Source organism: Carassius auratus, chromosome 19, assembly GCF_003368295.1.
Source record: "Carassius auratus strain Wakin chromosome 19, ASM336829v1, whole genome shotgun sequence".
Classification (NCBI taxonomy): Eukaryota; Metazoa; Chordata; class Actinopteri; order Cypriniformes; family Cyprinidae; genus Carassius; species Carassius auratus.
Window position 1 is genome coordinate 13,265,527 of NC_039261.1, and position 19,611 is coordinate 13,285,137.

At 35.7% G+C, this 19,611-nt stretch overlaps 1 protein-coding gene across 1 annotated transcript in view; it reads left to right on the top strand.

Annotated features, from left to right (window-relative positions):
* The first annotated feature begins 4,749 nt into the window (after positions 1-4,749).
* LOC113119474 (ataxin-1-like) overlaps positions 4,750-19,611 on the top strand; it is a 95,970-nt gene continuing 81,108 nt past the window's right edge. Inside the window, exon 1 of the mRNA XM_026289001.1 lies at positions 4,750-4,920. The gene's annotated coding sequence lies outside the window, so the exon portion shown is untranslated. The remainder of the gene's footprint in view (positions 4,921-19,611) is intronic.

The following is a 19,611-nucleotide window of genomic DNA, read 5'->3' on the forward strand; positions in this document are numbered from 1 at the left end:
CTTGTTTATATAGGCGGACCAGGCGTTTATACTGAAGTTCAGAGCAGAGGGTGTTCTGGCTGTAGATGGAAGGATGTTGCTCCAGATAAATCCCTTAGCACTCTATATTTGTTGAGTTCATTTAAGTGTAAAATAAACTTAGAGAAGAGTGTGCAATAGCAGACACCCACACATGCATTTGTTCACATGTCTATGGCTTACAAATACTTAGAGTATGTTGAACAAGTACAGAGATCATCCACACAGACGTTCTCTGAAGTCCGGCACATATTGAAATATGGATGCGCAGCACTGTGAAAAGGGGTTTTGCAGAAGGGGTTTGATTTAGTGATGCATTATCCACTATCACAGCAAGACAATATCACATTCAATAAACGATTATTACAGTGGAAACTCATAAGGGGCTGAGGGAGAAATATGAGTGAGGGCTGATAAGGGAACATTTTCCCTGTCAGGTTTGTACAACAGATGAGTCCAATTTAGAGAGTCTTGTGTGGGCAGTTTCTGTTTGCTAAAAGCTCAAGCTCAACATCTTGTAATATAAAGTTCTCTCAACGCGCCGTAGAAAGAAAAGGGATTACTTTTCATAAATCAAGAATTGCTGGGACTATCGTGAAAAACAGCAATCACTGTTTTTATGCTATAATATTATTAATATTATAATGTGTAATAAGTGATGTTCACCAAGCAAGTGTTGTTAACCAAAATATGAGCAATTATCAGTCATACTTTGAATTATTAATAAAAAATAATCATAAATAATTAACTTTATTATTAAATTATAAAACTAATTTTGTACTGTTTATGTTACAGACATTGATGTGTGCCATTACTTTTGGGTCAATAATGGGACCGTATTTATTTATTTTGGCCAAATTATTATTATTATTTTTTTAAGAATAAATAAATAAAAGCAATTGGCACAAACACTGACTCTACAAAACTCTTTTATAATGAGCATATTTTAAATGTATGAATTAATATTTATTTAGATTTTTTAGTCCAAATTTTCTGATATAATAATAAAAATAATAAAAATAAAAAAAAATTAAAAGGCATAAATTCTTGAAAAGAAAAACGTATTAAAGATTTTGACACAATCTCATATTATCAGTCTATTTATAGAATATATTAACATTTAAATTATTAAATAATTAAAAACAAATTAACTGTTGAATTTAAATTTGTCTGCCAAATCAAAGACATTTGATGTGACTCCCCATAAACTGATATTTATGAATTAATAGTTCATGACATTTCTAAAAAAAAAAAACCTTGATTTTTTTTACAATTTAAAAGTTTAAAAAAGCACATGCTTCCAAATTACATTTATTAAATTAAAATGTATCATTTGTCAAAACCTCCAACATTAACATGCAGAGTTCTAACAAACAGATTTTTAAAATATTGTTCTTTTCTTTATTGTAGAAATCCCTCACATATCACAAAATTGAAAACAAGATCTACTGTATGTTTTTATAGATATTGCACATCATCAAATCTTTCTCTGTGACCAGTAGAGGGCAGAAGTCTTGATCTAGAAACAAGCCTCTTCCCTTTACCATAGTCTGCTGAGAGCACACACTCTTCTTCACACAAACCAAACTCTTTGCAACTTCAAGACAGCTGGGGCTGTGAGAATACAGCAGAAATAAGGTATGGGAATCAACACGTCCTTCCATCATATAGTGAATACAACTTGACAAGATGCCTACCGAGCGTGACTGTGCTTGCAGGCGGAGATGACTGGCATAAAGTGCGTGGCTGATATATAGATGAACATCTGACATGCCGGGGGAAGGAGGAGTGCTGTGCACGCTGTGCTGTGGATCTGACAGGCAGATAGTCTCAGTGCTTGGGTGTGGTGCGAAAACAGGTACAGACAACTCAGTCTGTCAGCATTCAGAGAAAGTGAAATGTTCAAATGCTGCCGCAGTCGCATCCCTCATTTTCACTTTGAATAAAGCTGCATGTGTTTTTTGGCAGGCGGTGTGTGATGGTGTGATCTGGCATGTGGATGTGGGTTGGAGAACAGTGGCTGATCATTAGGGCACTGAGTGTAAACAGCAGCAGGCCCACAGGAGAAGCCTAACGTGGCCTCCTCACAGAAGATCAATAGCCCATCCACAGAGAGCAGCACACACACACACACACACACACACAACACATATCCTTAGCAACAGTCTTTGAGATACACCACCAGATTTCCCATTACAAATGAGCATTCTCTCATTATTTACTCATTGTTTATTTACTAGTGAAAGTGAATAGGGACTGTCAAGCTCCACAATGACAAGAAAACACCATAAAGGTCATTCACATGTGTCACAAGATGCTTAGGAATGCATTTTGATTTTTTAACAAAGTATACAGTTTTTATAGTCCATTCCAGCGCTTAAATTTCTCAAAAAAGTTACAGTTCGGCTTCAGAAGACTTGGAATATAGTGCTTGAGTTGCATGTAGCAAAAGCTGTAGTTTAGTAATGCTGCTTTTTGTCATTTCGAGACAAAGTTATGGATCGACAAAGTCATGATTGAAAACAGCGGTCATGATATTCTTCAGAAATTCACCTTTGTGTTCCATGGAAGAAATTCAGTCATAAAAGTTTGTTTCATGAGGGTGACTAAACGCAATGCTGTTTTTGTTAAGTAAAACTGAAACTATTAGCAATATAAACAAATAAAGCTGAAATAAAATAAAGCATGTCAAAACATGCAAGAAATGTTGCCAAACACCAAAAGTATTACATTGACTAAAACTTAAATAAAATATAAATAAATATAGTATAAAATAAATATTATAATATTTGATATTATATATGTATAAATAGTTAAATACTAGAATAGTTCATAAAAACACCAAAGAAGGTAAAGCTGTATGTGTTTTTTCAAGTGAAGTATTTTCTAATACAATCGATCATGTCCTCCATAATTAAAGTATATTTACATTTTAATGCCATGCCGTCAACCAGGGCTATTTTCATGGTGACGAAAACGTATGACTGATATATCTTTTTATAAACATTTTTAGGAAAAACATTTCACATTGCACATTGTTGTAATTCTTAAAGGTCCGGTCATTTTGGCAATGTTGTCAAATGTTGTATTACAGGGAAATGTAAGTTCTTGAGCAGACGCTGTACACCGAGACTCTTAAATAATAGGCCAGATATGCTGATGTATTCCAGGGTGGAGGATGGGTATGTTATAGTCTCCATAGAAACATAGTTGCAAACTCTTGTGGAAAGTCCCTTCCCAAATGCTGACCACAATGTGGCTGTGTATGTGAGTGCATGCGTTTAACATTTAGTCTAATTCTATTCTCCCCATAATGGGGTTTATGAGTATTCTCAAACAAAATATTATAGACTTCCATTGTCATTGAAACTTACCCGGGTGTGTCTTAGCAAAATCAACAATAGTCATGTATATCTCACTCCATGTAAATTTTGTTTTCTGGTCGAAACAGAATGTTCTACTCATAGCAAGCAGAACAGAAAATTAGTTTCATAAGGCTATTTACATGAAGTAACTGTGGGCACTGGACTGCAAACTTACTCTCAGAACCAGAAAACAAGCTGCTTCTTGGTTGTGGCCAGAAGGGATAAAGCTGTGGCCGGAAAATGACAATGAATTATTACATGTTCTACCTATTATATTGTGTTTTATTAATGTTTAAAGCAACCCTGAACCTACCCCTTGAAATAATGCAAAAACAGTAATTATTGTTATACAGTGTGACAAAAATGATGCTATATTGATGTGCCCAGTAGTATACCATAGCCTTTCTTTCTCTTGGCTAATCACTCTTAACTTTATTTTATATACACATTGGTAACAGTTTTACCATTTACTGCACTTTGTTTTTTCTTCTAAATGTTTACTTATAATGGCTACAGCTAAGTGAATAATGCACCCCCCCCCCCCAACCAATCCAACCGCAAGCCCCGCCCCCTGCCTGACTCTAAAGATTTAATTGGTCAATCACAACTCTAAAACAAATGGTAAACACTAACCCTATGCACATTCTGATAGTAGCCTATTATTATTTTTTGTGATGGATTACATCCATGATATTTCATAACACTGAAGTTAATTAATTGAATTTTATTGACAGGCGACTGAATGATTAAACAAATGACCAATTCGGCTAAAGGCTAAATGGATTGAGGTAAAAGATTATCTGGATGCATGCATGATGATTTTTGTGATATCTTTTGCTGATGGCACTATATTGCTTTCATAAAACAAGAGATTAATATTAAGTAACTTGTATTTGTTTATTTCATACATTTCTTTAATAAATATCGTTCCAAAAGAAGCAACGGCGTCTATCTTTTCATGTTTATGCACAGGCTAAAACTGGAACAGTCAATGGGTGGAGCGGAGTGACACTCCTCACTCCAGCTCCAGCTCCAGCTCCACTCCAGGATTTACATTTCCTGATTCTGCTCTGAGCGAATGACACTAAACTATGTGCAGTTTCCCTTCCCAGTGGTTTTGTACTAAATAGCAGCACTCCCGGAACGCTGTGGTGTATATCAGATTAGAGTAACTAGTGACATTTAATATTAACTTAAAAATATAACATTTGTTTATGGTGCCACAAAAGTCATTATGTTTTTCTATAGCATACTTTTAATGGAGCAGCCTCCAATCCCATCTCTTTAACTGGGCCGGCCAACTGCTCCATATTTGGATTACACATTCACACACACTCTTACACACGCCTCCACACACTCACTCCCTCCGTCACACACTCACTCACTCACTCACTGGAGGTGGGGGCACGGAGCGACAGAGCTATTAGCTTGGCTGCAGCAGACATCATTGTACGAGAGGAGGGCAGACGATTCCACCGGCAGTGCGCGAGAATAACGCACGGAGAGCCTCGCGCTTCCTTGCCCGTTATACCGTACAGTAAGTCCGTTCATCTAATTTACCAGCACAAAAGTGTCTTTTGGATTTGCTTGCGATCTTGGAAAAATGGCTGGGAACTAAAGGAGGAACAGAGTGTGACGTTTATTTAAAAACCTTTGTAAATATTAACTGTGACAATTGCACTAATTATTATGTCAATCTGTCTGCAGTCGACCAGGCGAGATGTTTAAGATGTGCTGTATGTCATCTCGATTAAAAATTATAGAACTATATAACTACTTTGAAGTCGCGCACGGTAAGCGGGGCGGTTACTTGCGAGCTGGAAGCCCGAGCAGGGAGCGCTCTCGCCGGGGCTGAGTAACTGCGCCACCCCACCTCCTTTTATCGCTCCAGATAGTCTTATAAACATCCATTTATCTGCGAGTTATTGATCAGTCAGCTGTACTTTTTTAAAAACAAACTGACACTCGTCCTAGCTGTGCGCACTTCTGCTGAGTCAACACTGTTACTGGAAGCCTTTTGATGTGAAAACACAATCGCGGAAGTTTAGTCTGTAGTATAGTTGCGACTTCAACCCGTCTAATCCACGGCGATGCGGTTTCTAAAAATGCATTTATCGCCCGTGTCTGTTTGGGAATCGCACTTACAAGTAGACTGCAACACTTTTGTCTCCGCTTCACTGTGACAGTGTTTTAATAGACATCGGTTGTGTCCCAAACCCTAGCGAGCGCACCATATCGTAAGGTTTCTAAAAACGCGGTGTGATTTGTTCGGCGCGTTCCGAGCAGACTCCAGTGATGCTGTCTAGGCAGCCCTACTAGGCTTTGAGACGCAGCCATTGAGTGTATCCCGTCGTGATGTCACTCGGTTCACCCCGGCTGGTTATATAATGAGCTGTTGCTGTGTATATTTCATGTGTTTGCAGGGCTGATGGGGCTTCATGCATTGTGACCGACATTCAGTGCCAGGTTTTGTTGCTTTACTAAAGAAACCGTGCAATTTAGCGTTTATTATGTAAACCGTTTATTAAGACAGCATCAAGTAGGTCTTTCGTTAGAATAACATTATATGAACTACTATTCTGTACTATGTGATCTGTACATTAATACACTATGCACCATATAGACTTGAGGTTGTACACAGATAACAACAGTGATGTACTGTTCTGTACCAAACTATATTGTGCAATGCATATAGCCTTAACCATTCTACATGTGCAAAGATTTATTGCATGTGTCATATAACAGTTAGGCATACGTTACAATTTACACTGTAATGTATACTATAGTATACTCTAATGCAGTATACTGTGATATAATTCACTGTACGATGAAACACATTTGTTTTGACTTTTGATCTGAGGTGATTGTGCAAAGATTTATGGGGCAGTTGCATATACTATACTATACTATACTATATAATAGCCATACCACTATACTTTATTGCACATATGACAATACATCATATATTTCACTGAACTCGAGTAAACTATAATATACTGTGCTAAGTTTTCTACACTACACTGCAATGCAAAACTTTTATTTTTAATTTATTAATTTAATTGAAAATTGTGTGCACACTTACAATGGTTAATGCACATACTGTACTATATAATAGTGTACTATAATATGTATACTATGCAATGTATAGCTTTTCCTTTTAAACAGACTTTATTATGCGGTGTGCACAGGTTTATGGTTTTATGACAGGTGCAGAATATTATTAATCTACATTATTCTATGCAGTTATTTTTATGTTGTGTATCATGTGCAGTTTTACAGCTCATTGGACCTTTGCAGCAAATGTGAAGCCAAAAAAAAACAAAAACAAAAAAAATCCATGTGAAAACATTGTTACTCCCAAATGGCTGTTTGAACAGAAAATATCTCCCTTGATCCAGTTCTCTAAAGAGATTTAATTCACTTTTCGACTTTGCATGCCATAAAGAGGCAAAGAAAGAATACAGAGAGAGTGAGAAATGAAAATTTAGTGCGTGAGACATTCTTGCATTGAATGTTGAAAGACCAGCATGTTCAAATAAATAAAGGAGGATTATTTGTGGGGTCACCGTGCTACAGTTTCACTGTGTTCTGCAGAGTATTGCCCCCGCATGCTCAGTTTTCATGCTTATTATTAGTGTGCATTTCCGAGGCTCTTGGATGATTAAGAAATCCTAGCGCATTTAATGAAAATCCTATTGTTTCAGAGAGCATGTGGATTAGTGTTTCCCACTTTTTTTCTGTGGTTGTAATTCATTTCAAACTGTATGAGCTGCCCTTTGTAACCTGTCTGCTCTGATTATTCAGTGAATGCTTTTTTCAGAGGGATTTGTGTGGTGGTGAATTGCTCAGTGCTATAACTCAGTAAGCAAATCTCTGTTTGATGGCCCCAGTGCCACTTACTTTTAAATGCTAATGAGTAGTAATTAAGACACAGTGTATGGCCTAATCACAAGTGCTCTAGTGTGTCTGCTCACTTGTTCGGTTTTACACATTCACCTGTCGCTTGTAAAGTACTCGTTCTTGTCTGTCCTCAGTATCTGTGCTGTTCAAACTACCACAGTGTCAGTAGGGTTGAGTTTGCTGAACCCAGCTGAGCTTGTGACAGATGCAGACAAGGTTAACTTGACACGCTCGAGTGCCAGTGAAATATGGAGGGACACACCTCCACCTGCAGACAGTGCTTACATAATGTCACTGTGATTGTCAGGGACAGTATCAGCCAATGGGTGAATAGAGCCAGCTGGACCAGAAATTTGTTTACACATTGAAGGGGTGGAGCTCAAGTCAACCTGGTTTCACCCTTTGCTGGAAAATGAGTGTCAAGTTAGGCCTATCCAGGCAAGCTTTTAAAGTACACTCCCTTACAGGTATGCATGCATGAACTCAAGACCTGGCCACATTGTTCTGCAGCATGAAAGGCAAATTAATGTTATGCCAATTCTTTTTGTGAGCTTTAAGTTTGTTGGCTATAGCTGCTTTTTAGTGGTTGAACCTTGAATCTAATACTTTACAGAGTCTGTGGATGTGTTTGCACCTGGTTTTGAAATCTGTCTCGGGTCATTTGATCGCAAGTGGCCATCTGTTGCTGTTTATACATCTTGCATGTTACATATATACTTTTGAAATTTTAATCTGGCCACACGTGATGTTTTGAGCAGAATGCTTTTCGTTATTTTAGAGATAGTTCACCCAAAAATGACAATTCTGTCATTGTTTACTCACCTTATGTGACTTTCTTTGTTCTGCAGTGCCTAACACAAAAGAAGATATTTGAATAATGTTTGAGCTGTTTTGTTTATACGGGGTTCAGAATATTAAATCTCTAAAAAGGAGTTCAGTGGTTTAGTTCAAGTCTTTGTATTTTATGTACATTTTCAACCTAAACTCATTGAAAAAACATCCCTCTACCTACATTTTTTGCAAAACTTAGCTACCTATACAACATTGAAAAAATAGGCTACCTATACAATTACAACACTAGTAAAACACTTTTATTCCTTTTAACATTACTTTTTATTTAACAGGCAGATTATTGATTCATAAAGACTTATTCTTGCATGGTTCTGAAATCAAAAAGCTTTTCTCATGGTGCATAATTTGTAAACTAATGCATTTTGACATTTGCATCACATAACCTGCTCTATACTTACTGTATGGCTTTTCTGAAATAGTAAACTTGCTCAGAAGCTCACCTGGTATACTGCTTTCCACTTGCAACCGGAGGAGTGGACAGGTACAAGTCAAAATATAGCTGCAAGCAGCGATGGCGGGCTCAAGCCACCAATGCCATCGCCACCCCGGTGGCATCAGGCAAACTGTGCCCAGCGGGCACATGCATTCACAATATCCCTCTGGCAGTGAGGTTTTAAATGATATGGCAGTTAAAGGGTTAATCCGAATCATCTAGACTTTAAAATCACATTCACAGAACAATATATATATATATATATATATATATATATATATATATATATATATATATATATATATATATATAACTTTAGTAACACTTTACAATAAGATTTCATTTATAAACATTATGTTAACATGAACAATATTTATATAGCATTCATTCATGTCAGTTAATATTCCAAATTAAACATTAAAACATTGTTTTATTGTGATTTTTTTCCAAGCACATTTTACCAATTCCAAACCATATCAATCTTAATAACTACCATTATTTTTTATTTAATCATTTATGAGTGCTATACAATAGTCCAGGAAAGCTGGAAGAGAAAAACAGGTCAAGAAGAACTGACAAAAAGAATTGCAAAATAATTAGGAATTAATGTGAAGATTAATTTTTAGTCAATTCTGCAAGACAGACTTTCAGGAAAGGAGGTGGAATAAAAATGAGCTCCTAAATCTTAATCCCGGATTCTGGAAGATATATTCCTCAAACCATCGGACAAGAGGAGGTGGTGCTGGTCCTTCACGAGTCACTCTAATCTGTTAATTAAGCCTATATATAAAGTCTTAATATATAGTATTTCACAATACTTCATAGTATTCTAATTAAATAATTTTTTTGGAATCTTAGATCTCTCAGAACCTGGCACATTGTAATTCTGAGACTCCAGGAAAGTGGCAGTTCTGTAAAATGTTGGCGCTGGAGACTAAATGCTCCCTGATAGTTTCACACCTAATTCACTTAACACACACACAAACACACACACACACACACACACACACACACATTAACCACAGTGACAGAGGGACAGAGTGACATCAGATGTATGATAGTTTTTTAATTTTCTATCATCCATATAATGTTGTATAGTCATGGAACTATGCATATTTCCTCAGAATGACTTGTCTGCTATGTGTACATTTTTTTTAAGTGTTTAGAAGCTGCACTTTAAAAAAATAAAAGACATTTACTGGTTACTTTTTTACTGTTATTTCAAAAAATCACCACGCAAAATCATTCAAGCTATCCAAAATTCATTCACACCTGTTCTGTAAGATAAATTCTTTAAACAGTGGTAAAAGAGGATGTGGTGCTGAACCTTCAAGAGTCACTCAAAACGTATCTGTCCATAAAGCTTATAAAGAATTATTCTTAATATACAGTTCACAATACTTCAGCTTGTTATTCTAATTAAGTGAGGGTCATTTTATCAGTAAAATACATAAAATACATATTATTTTTCTTTGAAAGATTTCTATAAATGATTTAAATCATACTTGTTTTACAATAATTATTTAAAAGTAATCCTATAGCTCCATCTGGTGGTCATTATTGGAACTAAGAATTGCAAGCTTGATTTATAAGTTATGATAGTTTTAATTTTATGCTGGCTCTTGAAAATGATAAAGCTATGAAACTTACTGTGCTTCCTTCAAATGATGACTTCTACGTATATAAAAAATTATGAAGAGTTGGAATGAAAAATTTTAAAGATATAGTAAAATAACGATTGTATTTTTTTATGTTACTTTAATAAATCGCTATGGCCACACCATTTAAGCTATCCTAAACCCATTCGCAATTTAACATCTTCAGTATATTAGCTTCTTGTTAAAAAAGTTTGCTGTGAACTTGTGTCTTCTTGGAGGAGTATGAATTCATTTACAGGCTGATTTTATCATAAATCCACAATAAAATTTCTGAGTTCTGTATCAATCTGTGTTGTTGTTTGTTTTTTTTTTGTTTTTTTTTTTATTTTTCATAGGAAGATAACTGACCCTTTACTCTCCTTTTTAATAAATGTGCTTATAACCCAAGAACAAGCTTTTTATAGCTGTATTTATAAACTGCTTACTATTGACTATTAATATTGGGACAAGGCTTTATAAAGCATGAACTGAATATTTACTGTTTGAGTTTGAAATTATTATTTGCAGCACAAATAAGGTTTTTTAGGATTTTTAAAAATCCCTAAAACTGTCAGAAAAGGATAAGGCCTATAAGATTTTATGTGAGTGGCTAAATTTATTTGTTTTTATAACTATAATGCATAAACTATGAAATTATACAAAATGTATAAAAATGTACAACAGTTATTCTTTTCCAATGTTTTTTATTTATTTATTTATTTAATTTTTTTTATTTTATTTACATTTCAAAACATTTGCCTACTGCAATCATTCTAAACAGCTTGAATAAAACCTGTCAATATTTATTATAGACCACTGTAACTGTGTAGAATCTAACAAACAAGTTTATTATTAAAATAAAAGTGTACACCAGATAAATTGGACGATAAAGAAATTGCTAACAATAGTATAATAGAGCATGTTTTAGGTTTTTAGGCGTTTAGATGCAGAAATGGACAAATCAAATGTAAAATAAAATGTAATTGATTTAATTAAATATAGATTAATTCTTGTTAGAGCAAAATAATAAATAAATAAATAAATAAATAAATAAATAAATACGTACACACATTAAAAAAAAGCAGCCAAGATGAATGAGTTTCATTTTTTATATGGATCAAAATTGAAGACAGAAGCAGCTGGTATATGCGGTCACTTAATATTAAAATCCAGTAGATCCATTTCAGATTTATTTCTCAACAGTTTATGTTCACGTGGCTGTTTTCGTTTATAGTCGCCAAGCTATTATGTATTTTGAAATAATCTTGTCCGTGATGTGTTCGTTCGTACGACGAAAGGCAGAATCCTGCAGCTCGAGAGATATATGTTATTCTGCCAGTCGCGCTTTCAAATAGTCTTGCACACTTAAACGGGTCACAAACACCTGCATTTAGCTCTTGTAGTGTTACAATGGGTTTATTGTGTGCATTTGTGGTAATATTTCATTTAAAAAAGCTCTTAAACAAGAATAAATTCGTTAGTTTTGAACTTGTGACACTGTGCGCGCTGATCGGAGGCGGTGGTTTCAGATAGGCAGCCGCAAATAATTCATTTTCACACAAACAGTTCAAAAACATCTGAATTTAGCTCTTGGTGTGTTCTAATTGGTTGATTGTGTGATATCGCTGTAATAATTTATTTTTAAAAGCTTTAAAACAGGAATAAATTCGTTTTTTCTGAGCTCTTTACTCCAGACGCTCGTGATCACAGCGGTGATTCATCTCTCCTATTTCTCACGTATCTCTGGCCAGAAATAATTTATCCATGAGCCCTGAACCGGTAATAATCAGATATGTTGGTTTAGCTTGTCAGTGTGAATTAAATCTAAGTATTTATTTGTATTTTTAACCGATTTAAAAGTGAAAGTAAAAGTCCGGGAATTGAACCTGTAGGGGCGCTATTTCTCTCAGACAATGGAAGTCTGAAGCACATATACTCAAACAGAGGGACAGAGTGAGATGAGATGTCTGACAGCTTTTTAATTTTCTGTTATCCATACAGTGTTGTAAAGTCGTGAAACTATCCATATTTACTCAGAATGACTTTTTTTCTGTACGAAAAAAGGTTTTGAAGTGTTTGGAATTTAAAAATGCAGGAAAATTAATAATTCCATTTTTACTGTCATTTAAAAAAATCACCACGACAAAACCGTTTAAGCTATCCAAAATCCATTGGCAATTTAAGTTGTTTAAAATGTTTTGGCATCATGTAGACAAAGTTTGGTGTGTATAGTGTTACTCTCCTCTGAGCAGTATGCATTAATTCACAGCTAAATGTAAAAAAAAAATCCACATTCAAATCAAAATAGCTGACTTCCTGTTGATCGTAGCTGATGACTGTGAATTAGAAAGTTGTCCGTCTTGATAAGAAAAATTTTTGTACCGAGTTTGGTGTCTGTAGCTAAAACTAACCCCGCCACTTTTGACAAAAGGTGGCGCTATAGAGTGCCTCTTCCACGCCCTCTTATGAACTTTTGCCAGTGTCTAGTTATCATAAATACTGATATGTGTTCTGAGTTTGATGAAATTCTAAGCATGTTATATGCCTCAAAATCACCTGAGAAGTATTCCAGTTTAACATGTTGCCACGGCAACAATATTTTTAGATATCAATATCCCCCCAGCAGATTTATATCGGCTGTGTTTTAACATTATTCTGATGAAGTTTGAAGCAAATCGAGTAAAAATAAGATGCTGAATTCAAATCATTTTGAAAATGACACACTTCCTGCTGCCAGTTGGTGGCGCTATAACTTTGACTCCTAATAGTCACATATATGCGATCGACATCATACAACGAATAATCTGATGCAGTTTGATTAAAATCAGGAAATGTATGTGGATGGTATTAGACACTTCCTGTTTCTCATTTCTCGCCATAATTTCAACACCTCGCCACGAGCAAACCGTTCGAGATATCAAAAATCCCCTGGCAATTTTTCATCCCCAATGTCTTGAGATCATGTTGACCGAATTTGGTGGCAATCGGCAAAAAAACCTATGACAAGTATTTCAAATTCCAGAGCATGCGCTTTTTACATAACTCTAAATAGCTGACTTCCTGTTGGGCGGAGCCGAATGACATGCAGTACGAAAGTTGTTCAGCACGATGAGATCTATATGTGTACTGAGTTTCATATTAATACGAGCAAGTATGTGTGAGCTATACATCAACATTTATGACTGTGTTCCAGGGGGCGCCATAGAGCCCCTGTGCCACGCCCGGGTCCCAGCCTCTGCAGGCTCCTAAAGGCCACAGATTCCAAAGTGTGCGCAAATTTTCAAGAGTTTTTGAGTATGTTAAGGACCCCAAAAGCCCCCACAACTTTGACGAAAAATATGAATACTAAACCCTAAATATCCAACTTCCTGTTGGGCGGAGCCTATGACATGCAGTACAAAAGTTGTTTGGTTTGATGAGATCTACATGTGTACCGAGTTTCGTGTGTCTACGTGCAAGTATGTATGATATATGGCCCTCAGTATTCCAGGGGGCGCTGTAGAGCCCCTGTGCCACGCCCGTGTATCAGTCTCTGCCCGGCCCTAATGGCCGCAGGTTCCAATGTGTGTGCCAATTTTCAAGACTTTTTAAGCATGTTAAGGGCCCCAAAAGCCCCCGAAACCTTGAAGAAAAATAATAATAAATATAGCTGCAAGCAGCGATGTCGGGCTCAAGCCACCAATGCCATCGCCACCCCGGTGGCATCAGGTAAACAGTGCCCAGCGGGCACATGCATTCACAATATCCCTCTGGCAGTGAGGTTTTAAAGGATATGGCAGTTAAAGGGTTAATCCGAATCATCTTAGACTTTAAAATCACATTCACAGAACAATATATATGTATAACTTTAGTAACACTTTACAATAAGATTCCATTCATAAACATTATGTTAACATGAACAATATTTATATAGCATTCATTCACGTCAGTTAATATTCCAAACTTAAACATTAAAACATTGTTTTATTGTGATTTTTTTCCAAGCACATTTTACCAATTCCTAACCATATCAATCTTAATAACTACCATTATTTTTTTATTTAATCATTTATGAGTGCTATACAATAGTCCAGGAAAGCTGGAAGAGAAAAACAGGTCAAGAAGAACTGACAAAAAGAATTGCAAAATAATTAGGAAATAATGTGAAGATTAATTTTTAGTCAATTCTGCAAGACAGACTTTCAGGAAAGGAGGTGGAATAAAAATGAGCTCCTAAATCTTAATCCCGGATTCTGGAAGATATATTCCTCAAACCATCGGACAAGAGGAGGTGGTGCTGGTCCTTCACGAGTCACTCTAATCTGTTCATAAAGCCTATATATAAAGTCTTTATATATAGTATTTCACAATACTTCATGGTATTCTAATTAAATCATTTTTTGGAATCTTAGATCTCTCAGAACCTGACACCGAGTAATTCTGAGACTCCAGGAAAGTGGCAGTTCTGTAAAATGTTGGCGCTGGAGACTAAATGCTCCCTGATAGTTTCACACCTAATTCACTTAACACACACACACACACACACACACACATTACCCACAGTGACAGTGGGACTGAGTGACATCAGATGTATGATAGTTTTTTAATTTTCTATCATCCATATAGTGTTGTATAGTCATGAAACTATTGTCATGAGACCAGTCATTCTGAGGAAATATGCCTCAGAATGACTTGTCTTTTATGTGTACATTTTTTTTTTAAGTGTTTAGAAGCTGCACTTTAAAAAAATAAAAATACATTTACTGGTTCCTTTTTTACTATTATTTAAAAAAATCACCACGACAAAACCCTTCAAGCTATCCAAAATTCATCCGCACCTGTTCTGTAAGATACATTCTTTAAACAGTGGTAAAAGAGGATGTGGTGCTGATCCTTCAAGAGTCACTCAAAACGTATCTGTCCATAAAGCCTATAAAGAATTATTCTTAATATACAGTTCACAATACTTCAGCTTGTTATTCTAATTAAGTGAGGGTCATTTTATCAGTAAAATACATAAAATACATATTATTTTATTTGAAAGATTTCTATAAATTATTTAAATCATACTCGTTTCTCCAATAATTATTTAAAAGTAATCCTATAGCTCCCTCAGGTGGCCATTATAGGTACTAAGAATTGCAAGCTTGATTTATAAGTTATGATAGTTTAAATTTTATGCTGGCTCTTGAAAATGATAAAGCTATGAAACTTACTGTGCTTCCTTCAAATGAGGACTTCTACTTATATAAAAAATTATGAAGAGTTAGAATGAAAAATTGTAAAGATATAGTAAAATAACTATTGTATTTTTTTATGTTACTTTAATAAATCTCTGTGGCAACACCATTTAAGCTATCCTAAACCCATTCACAATTTAACATCTCAGTATTTTGGCATAATGTTGAAAAAGGAGTATGGAGTAGTATGAGGAGGAGTATGAATTCATTTACAGGCTGATTTTATCATAAATCCACAATAAAATTTCTGAGTTCTGTATCAATCTGTGTTGTTGTTTGTTTATTTTTATCTTTTATTTTTCATAGGAAGATAACTTACTCTCCTTTTTAATAAATGTGCTTATAAACCAAGGACAAGCTATTTATAGCTGTATTTATAAACTGCTTACTACTGACTATTGATATTGGGACAAGGCTTTATAAAGCATGAACTGACTATTTACTAATGAGTGCAGTTATTATAAAGTGTTATCAATGCATTTGCTAATGTTAACAAATTAGACATTATTTTACAGTGTTATCAAATCCTTAAATGACTCATAAGCATTTGTGAAAGTTCTGCTTGCATTACAGCTTAGTATTGATCTGTGAGCTGAACAGATTTACTGTTACATCCATGAGATTATGTAAGTTAAAATAAATATAATGTCATGTCATGTCAGGATGTCATAGGTCAGTATCAAATGAGTTTGAAATTATTATTTGCAGCACAAATAAGGTTTTTTTAGGATTTTTAAAAATCCCTAAAACTGTCAGAAAAAGGTTAAGGCCTAAGCTATTTCTATGTGAGTGGCTAAATTTATTTTTGTTTTTATAATTGTAATACACAAACTATGAAATTATACAAAATGTATAAAAAGGTAAATAAATAAATACGCACACATTAAAAAAGCAGCCAAGTCGAATGAGTTTCCTTTTTTATATAGATTAAAATTGAAGACAGAAGCAAGTGGTAAATGTGGTCACTTTAATATTCAAATCCAGTAGATCCAGTTTATGTTCACGTGGCTGTTTTCGTTTATATTCGCCAAGCTATTATGTGTTTTGAAATAATCTTGTCCGTTATGTGTTCGTTCGTACGACGAAATGCAGGATCCTGCAGCTCCAGAGATATATGTTATTCTGCCAGTCGCGCTTTCAAATAGTCTTGCACACTTAAACAGGTCACAAACACCTGCATTTACCTCTTGTAGTGTTACAATGGGTCTATTGTGTGCATTTGTGGTAATATTTTATTTAAAAAAGCTCTTAAACAAGAATAAATTCGTTTGTTTTGAGCTCGACACTGTACGCGCTGATCGGAGGCGGTGATTTCAGATAGGCAGCTGCAAATATTTCATTTTCACACAAACAGTTCAAAAACATCTGAATTTAGCTCTTGGTGTGTTCTAATTGGTTGATTGTGTGATATCGCTGTAATAATTTATTTTTAAAAGCTATAAAACAGGAATAAATTAGTTTTTTCTGAGCTCTTTACTCCAGACTCTCGTGATCACAGCGGTGATTCATCTCTCCTATTTCTCACGTATCTCTGGCCAGAAATAATTTATCCATGAGCCCTGAACCGGTAATAATCAGATATGTTGGTTTAGCTTGTCAGTGTGAATTAAATCTAAGTATTTATTTGTATTTTTAACCGATTTAAAAGTGAAAGTAAAAGTCCGGGAATTGAACCTGTAGGGGCGCAATTTCTCTCAGACAATGGAAGTCTAAGCACACATACTCAAACAGAGGGACAGAGTGAGATGAGATGTCTGAGAGTTTTTTAATTTTCTGTTATCCATACAGTGTTGTAAAGTCGTGAAACTATGCATATTTCCTCAGAATGACTTTTTCATCTGTATGAAAAAATTCTTTGACGTGTTTGGAAGCTGCAATTTAAAAATACAATAATGATTCCCTTTGTAAGGTCATTTAAAAAAATCACCACGGCAAAACCATTCAAGCTATCCAAAATCCATTCACAATTTAAGTTCCTATCAGAAATACTGATGTGTGTTCAGAGTTTTGTGAAATTCTAAGTATGTTATTTGCCTCAAAATCACCTGAGAAGTATTCCAGTTTGACATGTTGCCACGCCAACAATTTTTTAGATATCAATATCCCCCTTGCAGATTTATATCGGCTGTGTTTTAACATTATTCTGATGAAGTTTGAAGCAAATCGAGTAATAATAAGATGCTGAATTCAAATCATTTTGAAAATGACACACTTCCTTCTGCCAGTTGGTGGCGCTATAACTTTGACTCCTAATAGTCACATATATGCGATCGACATCATACAACGAATAATCTGATGAAGTTTGATTAAAATCAGGAAATGTATGTGGACGATATTAGACACTTCCTGTTTCTCATTTCTCGCCATAATTTCAACGCCTCGCCACGAGCAAACCGTTCGAGATATCAAAAATCCCCTGGCAATTTTTCATCCCCAGTGTCTTGAGATCATGTTGACCGAGTTTGGCGGCAATCGAGAAAAAAACCTATGACAAGTATTTCAAATTCCAGAGCATGCGCTTTTTACATAACTCTAAATAGCTGACTTCCTGTTGGGTGGAGCCTATGACATGCAATACGAAAGTTTTTCGGCACAATGAGATCTATATGTGTACTGAGTTTCTTATGAATATGTGCAAGTATGTGTGAACTATACATCAACATTTCTGACTGTGTTCCAGGGGGCGCCGTAGAGCCCCTGTGCCACGCCCGGGTCCCAGCCTCTGCAGGCTCCTTAAGGCCACAGATTCCAAAGTGTGCGCAAATTTTCAAGAGTTTTTGAGTATGTTAAGGACCCCAAAAGCACCCACAACTTTGACGAAAAATTTGAATACTAAACCCTAAATAGCCAACTTCCTGTTGGGCGGAGCCTATGATATGCAATACAAAAGTTGTTTGGATTGATGAGATTTATATGTGTACCGAGTTTCATACGTCTACGAGCAAGAGTGTATGATATATGGCCCTCCATATTCCAGGGGGCGCTGTAGAGCCCCTGTGCCACGCCCGTGTATCAGTCTCTGCCCGGCCCTAATGGCCGCAGGTTCCAATCTGTGTGCCAATTTTCAAGACTTTTTAAGCACGTTAAGGGCCCCAAAAGCCCCCGAGACGTTGGAAAAAAATAATAATAATAATAATAATAATAATAATAATAATAATAATAAAAAATAATCCTAAGGAAAACAATAGGCCTCTCGCCCTTTGGGCTTGAGCCCTAATAACAAATAATCCTAAGGAAAACAATAGGGCTCTCGCCCTCCAGGCTTGAGCCCTAATAAAAGTCAGAAAAAAAGAGAAAAAAAGACTTGGAAAAGCAGGCTAGAAATGCAATTTTTGCTTCAATAAATTCACATTTGCTCTTGTTTACATTATTGTGTAGGTTTAGTAGGGTTAGACATTTCACCTGAAGATCCAGTAATGACATTTTGATTAAAAATTCTGAGATAAAATTTTTTAACATGCATAGATGAATTGTTAACAATAAGAAAATAGATAGGATGAATTTTCATTTAATTTCATTCAAAATAATTTTTTGTGCACTGGATGATTGACAGGTGAGTAGCCGGTCCATCACCGCTCTCTGTGACGTCTCGGAATGGATGAGAGTTTACTGCTACCAATGCAATGTAGTCACGTGTTTTCAGCTCAGAATGTGATTTGAGAGACCAGATTTATGCCTGTATTTATCTCAGTCCACTTGTGATCGTATGGGAGTACAAGTGTAAAGGGAGTCTACAGAAGTTCAGTGCCCTTTCACAGTGTCAAAGTCTCACAGTAGGGAGAGAGTATTTGGTAGGAAGCAGACAGCAAAGAATAGGAGGGGAACGGGATCGACTGAGCAATGCTGTTTCCAGACCTTTATAGCCCTTTTCTTTCATCTCTCAGCTCTATTCATTTGCTCTCCCTTCCATGGGCGCAGTACACATCCCCAACCTGCTTTTGTACTCCAGCGCTCAAGAGCTTTTTTGATATTGAGATGAAAAACATTCCTTTCTCAAATGAGTGGATGTCAGCGTGCAGGCTGCTCGTCTTCCTCTAGACTCCCCATGACGGCTTTATGTATAGCCTGAATTGAAGCTTTTTATTTTTCAATGGAACAATGCGATGAACGTGAACGTGCTTGAAACTGTTCATTGTTGAGTGAATGTTGCTGATTTTTTCCCCTTATTCTTTTTGTCAAAGTGTGGC